The sequence below is a fragment of the Sceloporus occidentalis genome, unplaced genomic scaffold, assembly GCF_023333645.1.
Source record: "Sceloporus occidentalis isolate IW3139 unplaced genomic scaffold, rSceOcc1.0.p SCAF_62, whole genome shotgun sequence".
Taxonomy (NCBI): domain Eukaryota; kingdom Metazoa; phylum Chordata; class Lepidosauria; order Squamata; family Phrynosomatidae; genus Sceloporus; species Sceloporus occidentalis.
The window spans coordinates 2,096,238-2,118,427 of NW_028317042.1; positions in this window are offsets into that span (position 1 = coordinate 2,096,238).

Here is a 22,190-nt window from a genome sequence, read left to right on the forward strand (position 1 = left end):
GGGTTTGTGGTAGGGATGTTTGACCTTTAGATTTTAGATAGTAACCCATGATAGCAATGAAAGGGCTGCTTGACTGAGTAAGAAATATCACTACAATACACAAGGCCCAGGGTATAGGTTAGTGCGGACTGGGCAGGATACTTTAGTGATATAGAAATCGGAGAAGGATGTGAGAAGGGATCATAGGAGGGTATAATAGAAGGGTTTTACTGACTTCAGACCTGTTTGGATGAATCTCCCTCTCCTTTTTTATTTTGTCTCAAGTCAAGATGATCAGTATTGATGGGGTCCTTGAGGCCTGGCATCATTGCCGAAGGTGTATGAGGTATGGCTAACGCAGGTAGCACTAGCACTAGTTAATAATCACATTGATATTGCACCTGTCATAGATATTTCTCATTAACAGTGACATAACTTTGGTTTGATATCTTAGGGGTGCTCCTCTACACCATTTACCTTTATGTATGGGGTGGTGGAAGTGGTCAGGAGCTTGCAATTAATGGTGACCTAGCAGGGGAGCAAAGAATTATCTGGATCCGAAAGCACAGATCTGCTTTCTCCTGTTCCTTGTGCATGGTGACCCAAGACATTGCACTCATACATGTCTCTAACTAAAATAATTATTACAGAATAGTGGAACATAGGTTGACTTTGGCCAACACATGGCTTTAAGGGCTTTCAGGATGTCATTCCACCCACTCTGCTAAATACATACAAAGCATGTTTTGTCTAAGTAGACCATCCCATGGTGCAGATACGACAACAGTCGGGTCATGTAAGACATGCAGTAGTGGGAGCTCCCAGAGTGCAAGCTGCAGTGAAGAGTGGGCACTGCGAACAAGGTACAGGGAGGGAGAGCAATGGAGCTGCACTGTTTATTGGAGAGGGGGAAAGGAAAAGACGGGAAAGGGGAAGAGAAGAACAGGGTGAGAGAGGAGGACAGAGTGACAAAGAGATTGTGTGTATATGGATATGCATGTATAAGTTTATGGTGTTAGAGGGAGTGTGTGTGATCGTATTGTGTAAGCATGTGAGCGTGTATGGCGTTAACATGTATAAGCACATGGTGTTAGTGTGTGTGAGGGGTGAAACTAGGGCTAGTGGCCCCTGGGAGACGCAGTGTGTGTATGCATGCGTAAAGGGTGTGTTTCTGTTTGCGTGGGGGGGGTGCCAAAAAAATACTGTACCTAGGAACCACTAACTAAGGCTCACCCCTGGACCAGCACTTTTGGGAACTGAATTGTTTTATCTTTCGCCTTGGAATTCCACCGCTGACATCATGCAATGTTCCATAAATTATAAACAACAGATTTCAGAAAGAAACATAATAAAGTCCTTCTTGTTTTGTTTACAACTCATATGGCCTTGTAGAATTTTTGGTCATCGTCCAGACTTATTTTCGTGAGTGTCACTTAATGTAAAGACTGTAAGCCCTCGCCACTTTATGTTCCATGGTACCTTAAGTTTTTTTTTGTTTTGTTTTTAACTAGCTCTGTATGAAAATGAAATATAATTAGAGTCAGTACACATCAGCTGCATTACAAATCATGACAAGTTAGGCATTCTGTATAAAAGGGAATAGTCAAGAACACATGGAAAAAAGTCACAACACCAAGGCCGTTATGTGCGGTATGACTGCTGACCTAAGTGTCGTGTATTTGGAACAAGTGATGTCATTTAGACCATGAAACCTAAAGCCACAAGGTGTGTGTGTGTTACATGCCAGCTATTAATGTTATACAAAAATGCATACATGTATGCATACTTTTATAGGCATGTATATAGAGTTACACGATGTCTTTTAATCCAATTACATATGGATGATTAAGGAAGGTTTAAACCTCCCAAGTGTACCTCTTTAAGATTGGACAGTACCTCTTTGGGAGCCAAATACTTCTGTTCCTCTTTCCTCACCTGATGTTCTCCTTTTGTAGAAGCTTAGCATGGTTGCTGGTCACAATAATATGTATAGAACAGCAGAAAAATTGGTTTATAAATAAGATTGTACAAATAAAAAAATACATTGTTCTTCTATCTGCCTTACTCAGATAGCTATCAACATGGATGCTCTTCAAAGCCCATCCATGGCCACAACACCTAAAACAAAAGTGTCCTCTTTGACCATTTCGGTTGTTTGAGGGAATGTAAACATATCATTTATCAGGCTCTACATCAGAAGACAACTTATGACTTTATTACTGATCAACTATAACAAGAAATACATTTAATAACTACTCTGTGGTAAAGAAAAGGAAGGTTTTATGGTCTGTTGGCATGTGATTTAGACTCAGCACCCCATGAAGCTAAGGGTTATTCTTCTTAACACCCAAAACCAACAGTCCTCGTTGTAGCACTAAGCCTTTTTGTTTATATCTATGATATGTGATGGCAGCAGGCAAACATTTTACCCATGATGTATTACAGGTAAATATTTTACCAATAATAATAATAATGTTCTCCAAAAACGATGATATTTTGTGCCCGGTACAGCAGGTTACACTAATATCTACTTAGAGTGAGTCTTGCCGTATATCGTTATTTTTATAATAATAATGTAACGTAGTATTAAAATTCACACAATGGCAATTTATATGTATAAAGTATAAATGTATATATACATATACATCTGGGATTTACTCAGCAGTGCGAGTACACTAACAGCACCTGCTAGAAATTCAGTCTGCCCCTCCACAGCACCAAATGGACACAAAAGACAGAGAGCCTTAGTTACTGTCGCCACGGCAACATTGTGCATTGGAATTCATATGCCTCTAAAAAAGGGCTTATGTATCAAGATGCTTGAATGGAACTAAATGCTTTGTTGAGGAGGCCTGACGACCAATAGCCTTACTGTAAGTTAAAAAATCTGACTACATATTTTATCTTATGATGTTAGTGTCCAATCATAACACATTGTAGGGGATTTTTAGAAAAAAAAAAACATGATATTTGTTGTCATTAACATTAACTCCCTCAGGACCAGCGTTATCGCACTGCGTCTTCCCTTGAAGACCGCAGTTTTATTTAAATATTCTAATTCCATGCTCGTGATTCGCTTCAAAGCGATCACGTGCACGGAATTGAGGGGGAGTGGCTGCTATGGATCGCTGGGGACACCCAGCGGTCAGCAGCAGCCACCCCTCACGATCCCAGCGGCCATAGCGACGCTGGATCGCGCAATCATCGATGACGTACCTGGTACGTCCCGGTCTGTGGGTGACACCCAACCAGGAAGTACCAGGTACGTCACCGGTACGGAAGGAAATTTTGTTGTACTCATGACGAGGCTGCCTTTAACACGAGGCAAAAGAAGCCTCTCCCGAGGATCCAGGGAACCTTGAACATAACAGGCTATGACTCTCTTTCCTCCCCCGATGTCCCCCTTTTCAAGGAGCTCAGAATTTTGGCATATCTGGAAACTTCCAGGCTACGGCTACCAGGAGCCATCCATCTTTGGAGAGAGTGGCTCCGCCAGGTCAGGGTTAGATGTTCGAAGCGGGGATAGCCATGTATGTAGGCAGGCTAGCTGCGTATGTGGGTGGGGCTAGGCCCAAACATCTTATATATTATGGGGGTGGGACTAAGGCAGGGAGAGGGTGTGGCTAAACATTGCTCCCACGACCCGGAGATTGAGTGTCATGACCTGGAGAACCTGAGAAGCGTTGTTTCATCCAGAGTCTCCCGGGAAGGCATAAAGAGTGGCCAGGTCTAGGTATCGGTGCGTCACACTAATGTTGTCAATCGACATAGACAGGAAGCAAAATTTGTAAAATTCTCTTTTTTATCCCCCAAATTCGAACAGGAGCTGGTTAAAATCCTCTCATTTAGTAAGGGGTAAAGTTGAGATAGGAGAGGAGCAGCGAGTAACTGCCTGAGATTGGAGCACAGACGGCAAGCAAACTTAGAAACATAGACTTTGACGGCCTATCTAGTCAGCCATTTTTTCCTGATGTAGAAACTCAGACCCTCAGTTGTTGGTCTTGTCTTAGATTCAGGGTAACTTTATGCCCGTCCCCGTTTCCTCATTGTATTAGCCTCTACTACTTCTGATAGGAGGCTGTTCCACTTATCTCTCAATAAAATAAAATGTCCTTACATTACATCTAAACCTCTTACCCTCCTGTTTCAGACTATAGTCCTAAGTGGTGCCTCAAGATAAAGCAGCTGGTAACTTCTAACAAACAAGCTGCTTTCTCTAGATTTCTGGGCATTATAAACGTAACTCTCATTGAAAAGTATAATTAGATGGAAGATTGAAAAAAAAAAAATCCAGCCATCCGGCCATCTAGTCTACTTCAAAAGAAGCCCTTTTTTTAGTGTTTTTTATATTTTTTTATAATTCTTGTAGTATCTCTATAAAAGGGTGATAAAAGCTTCATGTTGCAGAGAACTTTAATTGTTCCTGGGAAAAAAAATTATGTTGCATAAGATTTTTTTTATTGTCACAACCTTTTTTGTTTACCTGTCTGTCCATAAAATAACATGCAGGTGATAAACCTACTTGTGTCACTCACATAAAAGTGAAGATGAGTGGTGAGCGGCCGACCAGAGCTTGAATGAAGATAATGGATTTAACACTGTACTAAATGTATTCGGATTACATTACTCCTTGCCCACACCTTTTACAATATGCCAAGCATCTTTTGTGTCTTCAAACGTTCCCTGGGTTCATACTTTCCAGCTATGGCTGCAAAAGCACCATTGCAAATTATTATGATTGTTTACTGATTTATATAGCGCCATCGTATTCTGCAGCGAAATCCATCCAATCCCATGCATCAGTTGCTTTTCCTACTTATGTCCGTACCTGGGAACTTCCCTTGGAAGGCTACCTGGAGTTCTGCCTCTTTTAGCTCTGTGAGGGCTGGAACTAGCCATGTAAGGGGTGTGGTTAGCCATGTGATGGGTGGCGCTAGCCCATATAACATTGAATTGTCTAGAAGGAGAATTCGGCATGGATAAAGTCCACTTCCCCTGCTCCAGGGACTACAGATGAAACCCAGAGAGTCCCCAAGTATGCTTGTCTCTTGTGTAGCTAAGCCTCGTTGCTCTATTTAGTCTGTTGCTTTTGGAAAAGGGATCATTGAGGTCTTCAAAGCATATCTAATGCTACAGCTTACTCAGTGAACAGTGGTCCACTAGAAGGTATCAAAAACAGCACACCTAATTTCTAACTAATTACTTATGTCATTAGGTGGCCATCTTGTCGCCCCCAGTTTGGTCCTGAAGATGTTTACCGTCAGGTCACCATGGACCATACCAACCAACATTCGTGGATGCACATGGCCACACACTACAGGAGTATAAGTATGTAGCGTGTGCACGAGTCTATCCAGCAGACGTGCATACAAATTATTTTTTGGCCTTAAAGTGCCAGGCCACGTTTTCTTCCCCAGTCCCATCCTGGTTTCCATTAAGTTAAAATAACAAAAATAAAAGCTGTCAGTCTGGTCTGTAGTTACCGCTAGACTCCACAACTCACATGTAAACATCTGTTTGGGTAACTATTTTAAAATGTGGAAGAACTAAACCCTATTAACTACTTAAGTTCTCCAATGGAATGCCACCTGTCCCTAAGAAGAAGAAAAAAAGCCAAATAATTCTCTCCCATTTTCCCTTAATTACACCCGGGGACATGCTTTTAAAAACCATACACAAAACGAGCAAGACATTTACTTTTCCCTGCCTTGCCTTCGGAACAAATTAAGTTTTTGTTTGAGGCTTTAAACTTAATTACCGCTCTGTGCCCTTAAGCTGTAGAAATATGAAACTTTTTTTTTTTTAAATGTGATAATAAAATGGAATTCCTATGACATAGCCTTTTATCAAAAAACTAAATTATTTCCAGTTCATTTTAGGAATTCTGGTTGCCAGTAAAAATTTATTTAGGCAAATTCAAACAAGCTGTTCGAGCCACTCACTCAATGTACCCTTTCCTTGGGTTTTTTTTTTCTTTTGCCCCCACCACACACAGTATAACAGGTAACATCTGTATTAAAGCTCGTATTGTAAAACATGGCATTTTAGATTTTCTTTGTAAAACCTACTTCTGGCGTACCTATTGAAATCTCAAGTTTACCACATGTTCTACCCCCAATCGGATATGACACCGTACATAAACCTTGTTTTCCCCCCTCTGATTTTCGCCATAAAACCTGACTATGTTATACACACATAGTTGATACTGGATTATTTGTTCCACCTAATGAATGCAAATAACTTACAGAATCCGTAATAAAAATGACAAAGCGCATATACTGAAAACATTAACGAATTACGCCCAATCCGAACTTCGTATGCATAAAATATTTTAGATAAATAGTAAAGTGAAAAAAATTAACAATTACCCTTTTGTACAGACGTTGATGGAGGCAAATTCATATGTATAGCATCGTGTGATTAATATATGTAAATTGTTTCTGGCCTAAAAGTGGAGATATCAAATTTACAGCTTTTGGCTTAAAACTAGCTTTTAGATTGTGCTTCTAGTTGGCCTTTTGTTTTGGGGGGTATTCAGGTGAAAAAGGGGGGGAGTGACTTTTGTCATTTGAATTGTAATTTTAAATTATATTTTGTTAAACTATATATGTTTTTGCTTTAAAAAGCTTATTAACACATTTACCACCAGTCTACAGCATGTTATTGAATACCACCATTGTATCATTATGGATTGGTAACATAAGTTAATGGTAATTAGGAATTTGACATCCATTTGACTAAAAGCATGAGTTATGACATCATATTTCCATACACTTAAACAAAATCGGACTGTCTTACTCTTTAGACTCTTTAGCCTCTGCTCCTGATGAATGGAAGGAGTTGACAGAAGACCAATGCCACCATAAGTACAAATCTGTGCAAATGATGTCATCATAAAGTGACAGCCAGGGAGTGTACACCTACCCTCAAAGCCTGTAAAACAGTCATGGGACTAGGAAGACAGAAAAGAGGCATGGGTTCCTAAATGCATCTTTGTATGGGTCAAATGTTTGTCTCCCCAACAATTCAGGCGTCCATATTGAAATACTTGTGTTAGGGTGCGCCATCAGAGGACAACCATACGGTTTAGAAATGGTCACTATTCTTTACTGAGGTTCACAATCTTGTGGGTTTTGGCCAGAATACATTGCTGTGTTCATTATATACATTTTCCTATTTTAACCAGAAAACATTACGCTGTCAAAATGTAATAAAATCAAAGAAAAATATTGCCCAATATCAGCTTTCTAGGCTGGCTTTTTCCCTTCTACTTTCTTTGCGATGTGGAGATGCCTGCAAAGAAATCCCATGTATTATAATAATAGAATGTATTGATAGAAACAATTTAATATTTCTGTAATGTAAATGTTTATATGATAAGAAATCATGCATATTAGGCATGTATTACTATGTTTTCAGGACAGTCCTAGCACAGAATGCCCCTAACCATTGCAGCATTTTGCTCGTAGTCATGCCGCATGTATAGGGCATTACATGCATTGATAGGCAAAGGACATTTGCGTCAAGGCTTCTGGAACTGACTGGTGCCTATGAGGAATTTAACGAAAGGTTAGACGGATGCTGTCGATGTCCACATGGACAATGCTTGAAGTAACATGTGCATTTAAACATTTTTCATTTCATTTTTTTTTTTATTGAATGCATGAGAGCAGGAATTCTCTGAGAACTAATTTATCACTGCCTTAAAGCAAACTCTTGGGTTTCCAAATGCATTTTTCTCTCATAACTAACTTGCGCTAGGTATGTTTGTTAAATGCTTTCTCAGAACGTTGTCCTGAATGAACTTGTCTGCTGAACTTGCTACTATACCACGCGAGATCTATTTGGCCACGCAACGCTTTCCAGTACATTTGAACCACCTCATGGTTTTTGCCCCAGTCTCAGGTTCTCAGGGTGCATGGCGGCACCTTCTTCATATCACACTGGTATATCACACCTTGGATCCCTGCTTGAATAGGGTCAACGTTCAGCACTTCCGAATATCCACAATTAGAGAGTCACTACAATAGACTCTTTGCGGTTAAAGAAAGTTAAATTGTCCAAGGCAGGTGTCTTTGCTGTTGTAAGACCAAAGAGGACACACTGGGTCTCTAATCTTCTTCTTATGGGAAGCACTGAAGTCTTTATGGGGATGTGGGAGCCTAAAGGTTGACCCTGCGGTTGTCCATGTGGTCCTCTGCAATATATATCTTCATTCATGTCAAACCAAAAATGTGCCACAGGTCCACAAAAACAAAACGTTGCAGTGTACTGGAAAAAATTGCCATTATAATACCAGCCCATGGTTGTTATTTTATAAATGTAATTATCACCAACCAGCCATAATCTGGGCCAGGGTTGAAAAATGCAAAAAGTGCAGATGAAGGGTCTGAGTGGAACACTTACAGTATGTGTGTTAGATTGTACCGCTCATCCAAAAACAACACAATGATGAGGGCCCAGGTGGACATAACCCGGGGACTCCATAAGAAAAACCTTGGGATTCCATGTGTCCTCGTCCTTAAGGCTAGAGGATCAAGTGTTCCCCCTCTCACAATAACTCTGTGGATCTTAACCAGAATCTTTAGATGATAATATAATTAGGAATTATATAGTTGATTATCAGGGAAAAAATGAATATTTTGTGATGGTTGGCGAAGATACAGCTACTAGCCTTCAATTTTTCTTAAATGGTCTTCTCCAAACCTACCTGACACCCTGTCACCTAAATAGGGTTTACTTTCTACTGTGAATGTAGAGCATGGAAAACATATTTCAGGAAACATTACTTGCGTTATGATGTCCGAGGAAGGGAACGGGCTCTTTGCTCATGTGGGAGTTACAGCAAAAAGGGGCAAAACCTTGAGATTTCCGTGGTACGGATTTTCATTTTTCTTGGTGAAAGCACCAGAGTCCCATTAAGAGTAGTGCTTACCAAAAAATGCCTGCACAGGAACCCCAGAGAAGAAGCATAGAAAGGATCGAAGACCTGAGCCACACAGACACACTCCTTCAGCTTTCTCTTATTACTTTCCAGAGTGTTTTATAGAGCGATGTATGTTGCTGTGCACACACCTGAGTCATTCACGTGGTTAATGCCCCATTGTTCCCTAGAATGTCCCACCCTTTGACCCATAACCAATACAACCAGCTAACTCTCACATTCTGCCATTCTCTTTGTTTTCGTCTTTATGGGACAATTATAATAAATATGTTTACATTTATTTATTTTTTATTTTTCTTCTGAAAATGCTAGCAAACGCTGCTTGACAACACAAAGGAATTTTCCCATGGATCAGCTAAACGCTGACTCACATGAAAGACTTGCCGAAAGTGGTCATGCCCTCTGAGCAAATAAGACAGGCATGAGGAGCTCTGCTTTTGGCCTAACGGCACTTTAAGAATTCCACAGACCCAGCCTAAAATATAGAACCTTATTGGATGTCACCAACCTATTGCCGGACCCATCGGCTTCTCATTTACTTAGGTTGCAGACCAAAAGAATATAATGAGTTGTCATGGCTTGTTAGAAAGATATTTCCTTTTCTTTTCGACAACGGTTTCTCTTTTTTTTTTTTTATAAATAAACATAATTTATGCCTTGCAGGTAACTTCGTCGCCGTGAAAGTCTTTTAGAGATCCTGAGGATCATGGGAGTTTGAATGCTTCATCAGGTGTACCGACACCTACTGGTTACCGGTAACAAACGTCACACTGTTTTCTCAGTGCCAATCTTTAAGCAAAAAATAAAATAAACGTAGGTCCTGAAATGGTCTAAATGCGGCCATCGACGTTCAAAATGAACTTTCTTCATTATGGGGAATTTAAAGAATATTTTCTGTGACTTAAGCATTAAGCACAAGGACTGATCTGCTGTGAAAATGAAAAGTATTCGTTCCAAGCGAAGACGCTCTGATTAAGCAATATAAAAAAATATCACATTACTTTTCCGGACAATGTTCAGCCCCCATCGCCCCCCCCCCAAGAAAAACATAATAAAAGAAGGAAAAGAAGGTGTGTAGGAGGTATAATATTCTGGCTTTGCAGTGATGAGATTTTAGAGGGACCCCTACTGGTCAGCAAAATATTCAAAGTGATCCCAAATACTGCCTGTTAAGGGTTAACCCCACGAGTGCCAGGGGACTGGGGGAAAAGTTTTTGGAAAGTAAACCAAAGTCAATCTAACCTGATTATATATGTATATATATAAATTAATTAAGATGAAACTATATTCCTGCTTCTTAAGGGTTTATAAGGGTTAACGCTTGGCTGGACAAATAAGCATGAATATTAATATTTATATATTAAATACATTTATATGTTATTTTTTATTGATAGAGCGCCGGCAGAAGTATGGAAGGATAAGGGAGTCCTTGCTTTGAGCATAATGAGAGTTGTAGTTCCACAACAGCTATGGTCTAAGTGGAACAGTACCTTTAACAACCAATAATGAAACCTAAAAAGAAGCATTTTTTCCCCAAACGGTTGAGATCATGAAGATGAATCGGCTGAATTTTAAATTGGTGCCATGTTATCGTCCATCACATGTGGGTCACATATCGCTGGCATGTGATGTCACATGTCAGTTTTACACAGTGCCTTTGTAATGCAGACAGCAGTGATGTATATGTTCAAATAATTCTAAAAATGAGCTAAACTGGTATTTTAAAGAAGAATTAACACTTAGAATAGAGACTCTGGGCATGCATTTCACTAGTGTGACAATTTGATTAATTATGATGTCATCACACCTGTTGCAATATATCAGGCTATTAAATGGCAAGTGTGAAGTGTCCAATGGGTTAAACCCAAGTTGAGTATAATCAGTCTAATTCAAACAACAGATCCTTCAGCAGTACATCCCATATATACAATGCATTCAATGTGTCTGATGGTATGAGTTTTATTTCTGGTAAGTAGTAGGAATGGTATTTCTAATGCTGTGCTAAGTTTTAATAGTGTTAAAGTCAGCAGCGTCAGTGGGACGGCACCTTTAATAGTAGCATATAGCATGCAGCAAACTAAGTGTAACACATATCCCAATGGCTTAGATGGAATTGGGTTCTCTATCTTTCCAGAGCGGATGGGGTTTTCCGTCCATGCACTGGTGATGAATTTCTTAGTTTGTTGTACAGAGTGGATGGGGTTTTTGGTCAATCCAGAGAGGACCGTGTCCTCTGTTTATGCAGAGGGCGGATGGGGTTCTCAGTCATTGCAGAGGGCGTGATGTCCTCGGTTTATCCCGAGAGCGGATGGGGTTCTTAGTCCATGCAGAGGGAGTGATGTCCTTGGTTTATCCTGTGGGTGGATGGGGTTCTTAGTCCATGCAGAGGGAGTGATGTCCTCGGTTTATCCCGAGAGCGGATGGGGTTCTCAGTCCATGCAGAGGGCCTGATGTCCTCGGTTTATCCCGAGAGCGGATGGGGTTCTCAGTCATTGCAGAGGGCGTGATGTCCTCGGTTTATCCCGAGAGCGGATGGTGTTCTTAGTCCATGCAGAGGGAGTGATGTCCTCGGTTTATCCCGAGAGCGGATGGGGTTCTCAGTCCATGCAGAGGGAGTGATGTCCTCGGTTTATCCTGAGGGTGGATGGGGTTCTCAGGCCATGCAGAGGGGGTGATGTCCTCGGTTTATCCTAAGGGTGGATGGGGTTCTCAGGCCATGCAGAGGGGGTGATGTCCTCGGTTTATCCTCAGGGTGGATGGGGCTCTTAGTTCTTCCAGAAGGATGGAGTCCACCAAGAGCACATGAGGTTCTTGGTCCATCTAGAGGCTATGAGTGGAGCAGGGTGAAAAGTTGAAATTATGATGAAGGACATTCCACTGATTGCTATGGTGATTGCATCACTTTTACCACTTTCATACCTCTCAAACAGAGCTCAAGAAGCATGAGCTACTGTGCATGTGCGATGGGTGGGGGGGGGGAGCGTACTGCACATTGGGCAGTATACATTCTCCAGTGTCCCAGAATGCTATCAGGACTGCGGGATTGTGGCCTTGAATCCCGCTGTCCTGCCGAGCCCTACCTCTGTCCTGAAACGCAGGACAGAAGTAGAGCTCGGTGGGATAGAGAGGAGAAAATCAGGGCTGTCCCGCGCAAAGCAGGACAGTTGGGAGGTATGCACTTTGCACCAGAATAGCACTAAATACACTTTTGTCGTTGTGCATGAATCATCTCCCAGTTCAAAGGCCTCGTTCTAAAGCATCTGAAGAAGAGATCAAGCCATAGTAGTTTGTAGCAGGCAGGAAACTAACCGAGGCCACATGATTAACTGACAAAAAAAACTGCAGAAAATACATATACCGCAAAACAAAAGAGCCTTTTATAACGCTGCTTTATTCTACACTAAATACATAAAACACCTTCTTCATGTAGAATTCTGCACTGCGTGTGCATGCACGGGATATGAATAACCGGCACTCTGAGATTTTCTGTTTCATTTGTTTTTAACAGGTCGCCACGGTAACTGCCTGTGTAGGCACATTATGATGTAACAAAACATGCCAAGGGAAAGTTATTTGGCTCGATAAACTAGGAATGGCAAAAGAAAAAAAAAGAATTTACAGTGAAAAGTTCTGACTCACATTTCTCCCACATTTAAAAAAAAAAAAAAAAAAAATCTCCCAGATTTGGCCCCTAGAGCGACTGTTACAAAAATATACTTTCCAACTACAGCGCGCAGGGAAATTTTAGAGAGGGGGGGGCGGTTGGTGTCTATACTAAAAAAAAAGTAAAGGTTAGACAGAACGTCCCCACTTTATTTGTACAGAATTCTGTAATTAAGAGCGGCATTGTTTACCAACGGCAATGGCGTCACCGTAAAAAAAAAAAAAACGCTTGAATTATGATGGCACGCTGTATATTATGAATACATTGTTAGTTCTGAGTGTTGTGAACAATGTGTGTGTACAGTAGTTAATAACAGAAGCGAGTTACTAGAGAAACTTTTTTGGACATACTTAAAACATTTTCCAAACAAGCTTATAAGGTCTGCTGTTCAGGCTCTCTTTTGTAGAGCGGCTGAGGTCCTACTGACCCGAGCGAGGCAGTGTTAAAATGTTTTAAGTGGATCCAATAAAAATGGGGTCACCTGCTCTTTGATAGCCAGAAGCCTTTGCATTGTTTTTTTTTTTTTTTGTTTCTTGAAGAATGAAGCAGGGTTTGATGATGACAGATATTAGAGCGGAATGAAACTATTCGAATTTCTACCGTGTTAACCCCTGACATGGTGGAAGGACTTGATGTTCACGTTAATTTTTTTGGTGCACGAGGCAAGGGGTGCTGGGGTTAAAGTGATATACGTGGCCTCCTGTTATATGATCATCCCGACGTCATTGGCCAGGGCAAAATATTCTCTGATCTAATCCAAAAAATATATTATTGTGTAGTTTGTGTAAGATTTGGGCTCCTGATGGTGGGTCACGCAACCAAGCAATGGTGGAGCTGTGACAACCATGGGACCTATGGAACACCCTGTCTCCGTCCCTTCTGCTAATCTCCAGAGTCTGACTTGCCCGTGCACAGCTTGTTGAGAGTAGATACAAATGACCAGAGCAAACGTCAGGTTGTCAGGACTGTCCCAGCCATCTGGAGACATTTGCTAGCTATGTTGTGGTCAGATCTGAGTAGAATGCCCACACCAAAATAATATTACTGATGTGGAGCTGGGTAGGGGCACGGGCAAAACTCTGGGTGACCAGCATGTAAACATGTGCTGCCATTGCATTTTGGATAACTTTGACTAGCCACAAATTCGAAACATGAGACCTTGAGGGCCACACGTCACATGGAACCAGCCTATCGCCAAGCCAACCTACTGCTGTCGGGCCTTCTTCTGTAGAAAGCAATTCGCACTGATATTCAGTTCACTCCGGTGTTAAGATGGACGGCAGTGGGTTAAGGCATAACATAGAACATTGAAGAAACATTCTTGATGTCTCACTTTGCTTGGACTTTTGGATCTCAGAAGAAGTAAAGGTCAGAGTGTTTTTTTTTTTTTTTTTTTACCTGTTCGAGAAAAACAGGTGCATTCAGCATATGCAACGCTGATCTTCTGATCAACAAGACAGTCGGACTCAGCAAAGTTACCTATTACTCATTAGCCAATCAGCTGTGCGGCCAGGCGCTGTCCTTGTCCTGCATATCAACTTCAGACCGTGCCGCTGTCCCTGCTTTCGAGACTTAAAAGTACAGTAGCTATCTTAACTACCATGGCTTATCTCTACCAGCTGCAATGACCAAACTACACAAAGAAACAAGGACGGGATAGGAATAGGAGTGTAGATAGCGCGGCTATGGACATATCGAAATAACTTAACAGGGGCATTTGGAGGAGACAAGAGAACAAACCATCTAAAGAGTGGATATATTTGTAGCATTAGTCATTCTCTTATCACTCTCGGGCACCACAAAGTGTTGTTTCTTGCAATTAGTGATGGGAAAGGTTGTCTATTAACCGGGAGAAAAATAGGTTCCAGTTAGTGAGTCGTACCAACTTTCCATTTTTCTGATAATTGATTACTGTTCCAGGTTACCGATTGCCGTCCTTTGGAGAGATCGTTAAAGAAACAATGAAGGTTATGAAATAGTTAAACTACCTTTTATTGATTATCTTTGTTTTTGTATGTTATATATATATCAAACTGTGATCAAAAAGCTTCTACCCTTCGAAAAACTGACCAATAAAATGGCCAATTTATTTTATTTACAAGGACGGTAAAGCCCTCTTAACAAGAAAGTATTATACAGAGGGCAGGGTTGGCGCATATACATTTTTTAGTTCACATTATTTTTGTTTAACCCCTTAAGGACAATGGGCGGTCCCTAAACCCATTGAAAACAATGCATTTTGGGCTTTGTCATTAAGGGGTTAAAGAAGCCATTACGTGGATATTAACCGATGGAAATTTTTATTCGGCGAAAAATAATGTGACATTTTTGACGTAGCTTTGTAGAAACGCAGAAAATGCTTGGAATATTTACATACATGAAAAAAAAAGTCAGGTGCATTTGTGCTGAAGGTGAGCTGCATGTGCTGGCACATATAAGCTTTTACAGGTCTCGTGTGGCCTATTAGCGTGTAATGCATGTATGTTATGTGGTCTGGGGGAGGATTAACTATACTTATAGCTTTAACTGTCTGAAAATTAAAAAACGCACTGTCCCAAAACTCTCAAGAGTCTCTCTGTGTTAACTCTTTCATGTAGAGTCATCTTCAATGGTAATTTAGGCCAGTATGCCCAGTAACCCCTTCCATCCCGCAGCAAGGCAGTATGTCTAATAACCCCTTCCATCCCGCAGCAGGGCAGGATGTCCAATAACCCCTTCCATGCTGCAGCAGGGCAGTATGTGCAGTAACCCCTTCCATGCTGCCGCACGGCAGTACGTGCAGTAACCCCTTCAATGCTGCAGCAGGGCAGTATGTGCAGTAACCCCTTCAATGCTGCAGCAGGGCAGTATGTGCAGTAACCCCTTCAATGCTACAGCAGGGCAGCATGTGCAGTAACCCCTTCCATGCTGCAGTAACCCCTTCCATGCTGCAGTAGGGCAGCATATACAGTAATGTTTTACTTGCTTAATCAGGCTAGTTGATGAGTGTTTAACCCATTCCATACCCAGAGACTTGCCCTTTGACAGAGTCGAAGTGCATGCTGGGTATTAGGCATTTAGTCAAATGCGGTATGTGAGCAGTAACCCTTACCATGCTGATTAAGGGCACTATGAGGGGTAACCCTTTCAAGACCATGCTGCAACATGACAATGCACAGAATAACTAATGACACATCAAGTGACACATTCTACAATGCAGCAGGCACAGTATATTCTTGATGTTGGTGACTTTATATATTTCTATCACCATATATGATAGAAATTCTTAATCTATTTACGCTAAAGGCTGCGGTAATTAGTGTTTTCCTATTTATTACCATGGGTTGCATTTTCATTTTCACACATTTTGTGAAGTACCGCATTTTATTTTTTTCCTGCTGATAATTACTACACACATGCAAATAAAGCAGTGGATTTCTGCTGATCTGCAGCATCCAAAATACACACAGCTTCTCAATTAATGAGATTTATATGAAGAATTACAAGCCTTTTTCAGATAAGAAAAATAATATTGTGTGGACGGAGAGGGAGTGGTGGAGATGGGGAGAGAGAGAGAGATATGCATTTTAAATGGCCAAAGAGAGACATGTGCCTGTGGGGCTTTACTCTTCATGCGACTTTCTAACTTTTTGATACCTATTTATATAGTTCTGTAAATAGTGTAAAAAGTGTGTGGGGGGGGATTACACTTTGTTTGCTGTTTGTATAGATATTATTGTGACTTTTAGGGCTCTGGAACACTCTGAAACACTTATACTATACCTATAGTTTTTACACACCTGGGACGTGGGACGTGGCCAGGACTAACCACTGGCATTAGTGAGCTTTCCCGATGATGTCAGTGGGTGGTCCCGCTGACCATGGGCAGTCCCGCTGACGTCAGTGGGTGGTCCAGCTATTGGTTAGCAGTTCCGCTGATGTTGGTGGGCGTTCCTGCTGTCAGTGGGCGTTCCTGCTGACGTCAGTGGGTGGTCCAGCTATTGGTTAGCAGTTCCGCTGATGTTGGTGGGCGTTCCTGCTGTCAGTGGGCGTTCCTGCTGACGTTGCGGGAAACACCTCTACTTAAAGGGGAAATGGCCGGGATGTGGTGTGTGTCAGGACACTGCAACGCGGAGTATTCAAGTATTAGACATCATGTGCACTTTAGTACATATGATAGCTGGGTGGTCCCTTGATTTTTGTGTTGCCCCTTTTTGCAAAATCCTTCCATATGCCTTTGCCTCTTTCCCCACACCGCGCTAAACACATCTCCCAACACATGAAATACTCTCCTTCAGTGAGCTCCAGCTTGGGCTCGATGAACACTGGATGGAGTATCTGGTCTGTTTGGAGAGTGCTTTCATTCATTTTAATAGGATCACTTTCATGCCACTGACTGATGCTTCAATAGACTTACTATGGTGGAGGACGCTTATTTTGGAAGCATGCAAAGCATTTTGTAAGAATACTTTAAAAGTACTTTAATACGCCTTCTTCAATAGTGGGGGTGTCAGGGGCATTAAACTGTCCCTTTAAATATAAATAACATGTAAAGATCACTCCTTCTGGGACAGCATTCAGTTCTTTGAACGATATATGATTATCTTAGGTCACACCGAGGGTGTGATTCTATGTGCTGGCGGAATGCATGGAGTATTTATGATCACCAGTAATCTAACCTTTATTTTTCTTTTATCCTACGTTCTCGTAAAAGCTTCACAGCAAAATTAAGATAACTGAGAAGAGCCATTAGCATAACTGAGATTCAAATGTTACTTGAAACATTTATGATGGAATCAGTAAATGGCACGGACTGTATCAATGTTATTCTAAAATATGTACTCACTCTATAACTATGTAGCTAGAAGGGATCTAACTCTTTGGTTGGGGGGCATGTTCTAAGTATTTTTGGTGGCCCCCGCTACCACTTATCCCCCTTCCCTTTTCATCTTTCCACACGGAAAAGAGTGTTTGAGGGGCCACCATTGTTGAGAATCTTGGGGACATCTGTAGAGATGGAGGCCTTGTTTATCACTAAACATGTCCCCTCTTCTTGTACTATTCTGGGATGCAAACCATTTCATGGGAATTAAAATCTTAATATGGGACCATACAGACCTTAGACTCATTAAATGAAAAAGTCTCTAATGCAAAAGTGAAGCTAAGTAGCTGAGTTTAGTGAAAATTGGTGGCAAAAGTTGTAAAATTAACCTATTCTTCAACTCTACTCTGGCCCTTCCTTCCTGGAATTCCTGAGAACAAGAAGTGAAGAACTCTTGATTAATAAGTAAACACCATATGCTGGTTTATTAAGTAAGTTCAGATGTATGTCAGATGTATCATTAAAGAATCATGTTATCAAACCAATTCACATCTTCAGATGGCCTTTAAGAGATCTGATCTTTTGCTATACAAAAGGCCTCAGGATTTTGACATAGGTTTCTTCGCTATAATTACAATGTGTGGTCTTTTTTAAAGCAATTTCCCCTGGAGGTATGGATATTCCAATGGACACTCACTGATGGTCTATTAGAAAGTGTCAGGGAATTTCAACCTTAAAGAATCAAGACATGATATGTACAAAGAGGTATGAGAATAGCTCAACAAGACCTATGCCCTATGCCCTATGGTGCATCCCTATTCAGTAGAGTCTCACATTTTAGCCCTCCTTCTTTATATGTGATTTGTGGGCTACTGACCACTGCTTGCTGAAGAGCATCTTGACGGCCGGATCCTTGCTGCATTAACTAATATGAGAAGCCAACCTGGCCACTTTGAGATGAGAAACTTGTGATTGAGGGAGTTTTGCCTTTAATGATAAAATTGAGTCCACAATGGAGCTTCATGAAGATGTTCGCATAGGAAAATGTGCTTTTCCTTATCTATTACACATTGTTAATTTTGCATTTTTCATGGAATGCAGGTTAATACATTGGTCTTTAAAAATAAAATAATGAAACATGATGGTCACCAAGGTAAAAGATGCAGTTTAGTAAATTCCTTTCTACATTATCATTTGAGATAAAAGAACAAAAAAGACATTCTGTAAGAGAAATGTACCTTTGGAGGACGCTAAGGAAATGGAATTCACTTGTAAGGGAGGTTCTGTTTTTACAGCTTCATTAGATATCTTTAAAACAGGAACACAACACCTTCTTAACAAATAACAGTATAGAGATATACTGCCAATCCACTGAAATCTAATCCACTTGGTGACTAATAGCATTGCTACGTGTTTTTTTTCCCCTTAAATCAGAATACAGCCGATGTAGATGATATTAACCACCCACATCCATGGAAATACTTGGATGTCCGGGTTTAGCCTGGAGAACTCAGAGTGAAGCGCTGGTTCTCTGGGTCAAACCATCCTTTAAATGGGGGTGTTTTCCACTGGTGGCATCGGGAACGTCTACTGACGTCATAGGGAACTCCTCCAATGGTGCGCCAGATGGCCAGTCAGGGCCTGTAATGAACATTTTTGCAATTTTACTTACCTTGGGAAGCTCCTATGTATGATGATCAGTTATGTTCAGTTACAATATTATGGCACAAGTAAACATAACGTTTCTAATTTTGCACAAAATTATCTAAGGCTGTGATAACAAAAACCTTATTCGATGTTATTGGTGTCGTCAAAAGGTCAACTTGTGCAGCAAGAAAGGTTAGGGGAGCCCATTACGCTCTAGCAGGAGCCTTACTTACACCCCCAAGGTGCAGTCTTGACACACAGCAACACAAAAGCGCACACAATACAGCTAAACGGCTTCGAGCTGCTATTCAAAAAACATTGCCGCATGGAAAATTTCACAGCACAGGTAGTAGAACTGAGCCTTAAGGCTGATATCAGCATATGCATTGCAAGATGAATATTTACGACTGAGGTCTGGTGAATGTCTAAGTCGCAAAAGCAAAAGCAGAGAGTATGTATAAATAAAGTAAAAGTGAAACAGATGGAAGAAAAACACCTTCAAGTTCTGAGATAAAAATACCACTATTACCACAATAGAAACTCATTATTATTAAACTACACCACCAGGGTGGTCTGGGGCCGGGGGTGGGCAATTGCCCCCAGGATGGTCCAAATTCTTCAAAAAGAGCTGGTCTGACTTAGATCCACCCACCCGTGGAGGTGGAAATAAAGTAACACAATGTTACGTGACCCCCCCCAGTAATAGCATGGCAGCTCCCATAGCTCACATAGAACAACATGGCTGAACTGCAATGTGTATCGGCTTTATGAAATATTGGGTTGCCTAGACTTCAAAGATTCAAAGTGTGTGTCTTAGCATTAGTGTGTAATTGCCCCTGTGTGAAAGTGTGTGTTATAGGGAGAGTAAATTATGTGTTAGTTAGTGTGTGTGTTAACATGAATGTGTATGTGTGGGTTAGCGAGGGACCAGGAGGCTAATTGGTTTTAACTACCTGCCGGGTAAGAAGGTAACAGCCCTCACCTTTACCATTGCCTTTGATATAGCACCAGCTGATATTCAGTCGAAGCTTATTATCACACAAGCAACCCATATTTGGAATTACACGCTTATTACTAATTTTAAATAAAGGTTCAGCTGCACTGGCAAGATTTTATTACATGACTGATAGCATCATAATTATGCTAGAAGAGAAAATGGTCTTCCCCAAACTATTTCCACAAAGATGGAAGCAGAGCATTGTCCAAAATGTCTAGGTATGCCGAAGGGGACACACCAAGACACTTTGAACAATGCCATGTTATGGTTTAATTAATATCTCTTTTGGACTGCAGCTGAGAAATGCCTAAATTCTAGACTCGGTGGTCATAACCCTAGTTGCATGTGTCAATGGAGAAATGAGAACTCAGCTTTAGTATATGTGCTCATGTAATTTCACAGGAGTGGTCCCCTGGAGCTTCCCTTCTTGCTCCCTTTGTGAAGAAGGACAATGGCAACTTTGGGGAGGCACCATATGCGGGCAGATCCATACACCACCGCCTCACCTGGAGTAAAGTTCCCAGGGGTGGTTCCCATCAAATGCAAAAACTGGTATTTCATGCTTTCAAATAGGTACAAAGGTTAATGTCAACAATTACATACATGTTCATTATCTTTTCATGCGTGCCTTGATGATCTTGGAATGAGGAAACTCCAATTAATACTTGTTTCATTCTTGAAACTGGCCAGAGCTTGAATTTAAATGTGAGAAAGTCAACTCCATATAGCTTAACTTAACAAAGTTATGGTTTTATATAATGCACTCCCCTACACCAGTGTTTACCACACCCTTAATGCTTCTTTATAGACGATATATAACAACGATTTACCAAATTAGAATATCATTGGTGTGAGCTAGTGCCGAATAATATTTACCATTAAATAAACCACGTTTTCTACTAAAACAATAAATTTGGGCTAGATTGATGAATACATTTTGTATATCCCTCAAAAGCAACATATACACTTGGGTATTAGCTAAAAGTCCCAATTCCTGATATTCTAACCCATATGCATACTTATTTTTGTACTGGTTCCATTCCTTAACACAGGAGGATATGATGACATCACACTTGCCTCTGGTCTCAATACTTGGGTAGTCTTGTGAAGTCATGGTGCCCATATTGTGTGTGTGGTGCCCTGACATCATAATGTGTTCGTAGCCAGTGCTACCAGTTAGTCTGGGATAATAAAGTTGAACATTTCAACTAAAATAACCCTGAAACTGAAGTGTTGTATGGTTTCAGAACAACGTTAGTGAGAGGACAAGGAGTCAAGAAGGTACAAGATGATAAAACAGTCCAAAATTGGGTTTTAGGACAGGGCGGCACTCTTGGCATTGGATTTAGTAATGGTTACGCTACGTCCCATGTAGCATTTTTACTGCTAATTTGAGGACCTAACCACCTATTTAAGGATCAGTGTGGCAGCTCTACCTCTCAGTACGGCTCAAAAAAAGACTAGACAGCTGAAACCAAAAAAAAAAAAAATAGGCTGTAGGATATTTGTTTCTAGTAAGTATGATGTTTGGAAGTTTAGAGTGATGATAGTATGGAGATTCGATTGACATAAGCATATACTTTCGGATGACTTCAAACAATTCCCATCTGGATCAGCTGTCTGCAGCTGCTCTTCTGGCGAATGTGCGGAATAGAACGATAAATGTCACTTCCTCTTGTCCTGACCTAACCTTGTTAAGCATCTCCAAGGCACTGGTGTTCATTTCGTTAACCCTATGAGCATTGTGTCTCTACCACACCTTTCTAGTCCCTCAACCTTGAAGTGGAGATTGGCAATTTTAGACCCTGCTACGTGTGACATTTCGGAGGAAGAGGATTTTATTGACATTGCATTTCTGCTCTACAAGAAATGTGCATTTCACTTGTCAAATATGATCATAATGATGAAGGTAAGAATTTTTTTTCTACTTTCTACCTTTCACAACCTTCAAATGAAACAATGTCTTCTTTTGAGGATCAGGTTTAAGTCGGAAGTGACACGAGATTCTAAAACTACTTAAGTCCAAATCATGTCCTAAAAATGTCAATGCTCGGGGCAGCTAACACTGGAAATCTTCCATGTATATAACCTTGTCTTTTTCACCTTTGAGGGTATTTGTAGAATAGTGACAAACCCTATGAACTGAAACATTTTGCTC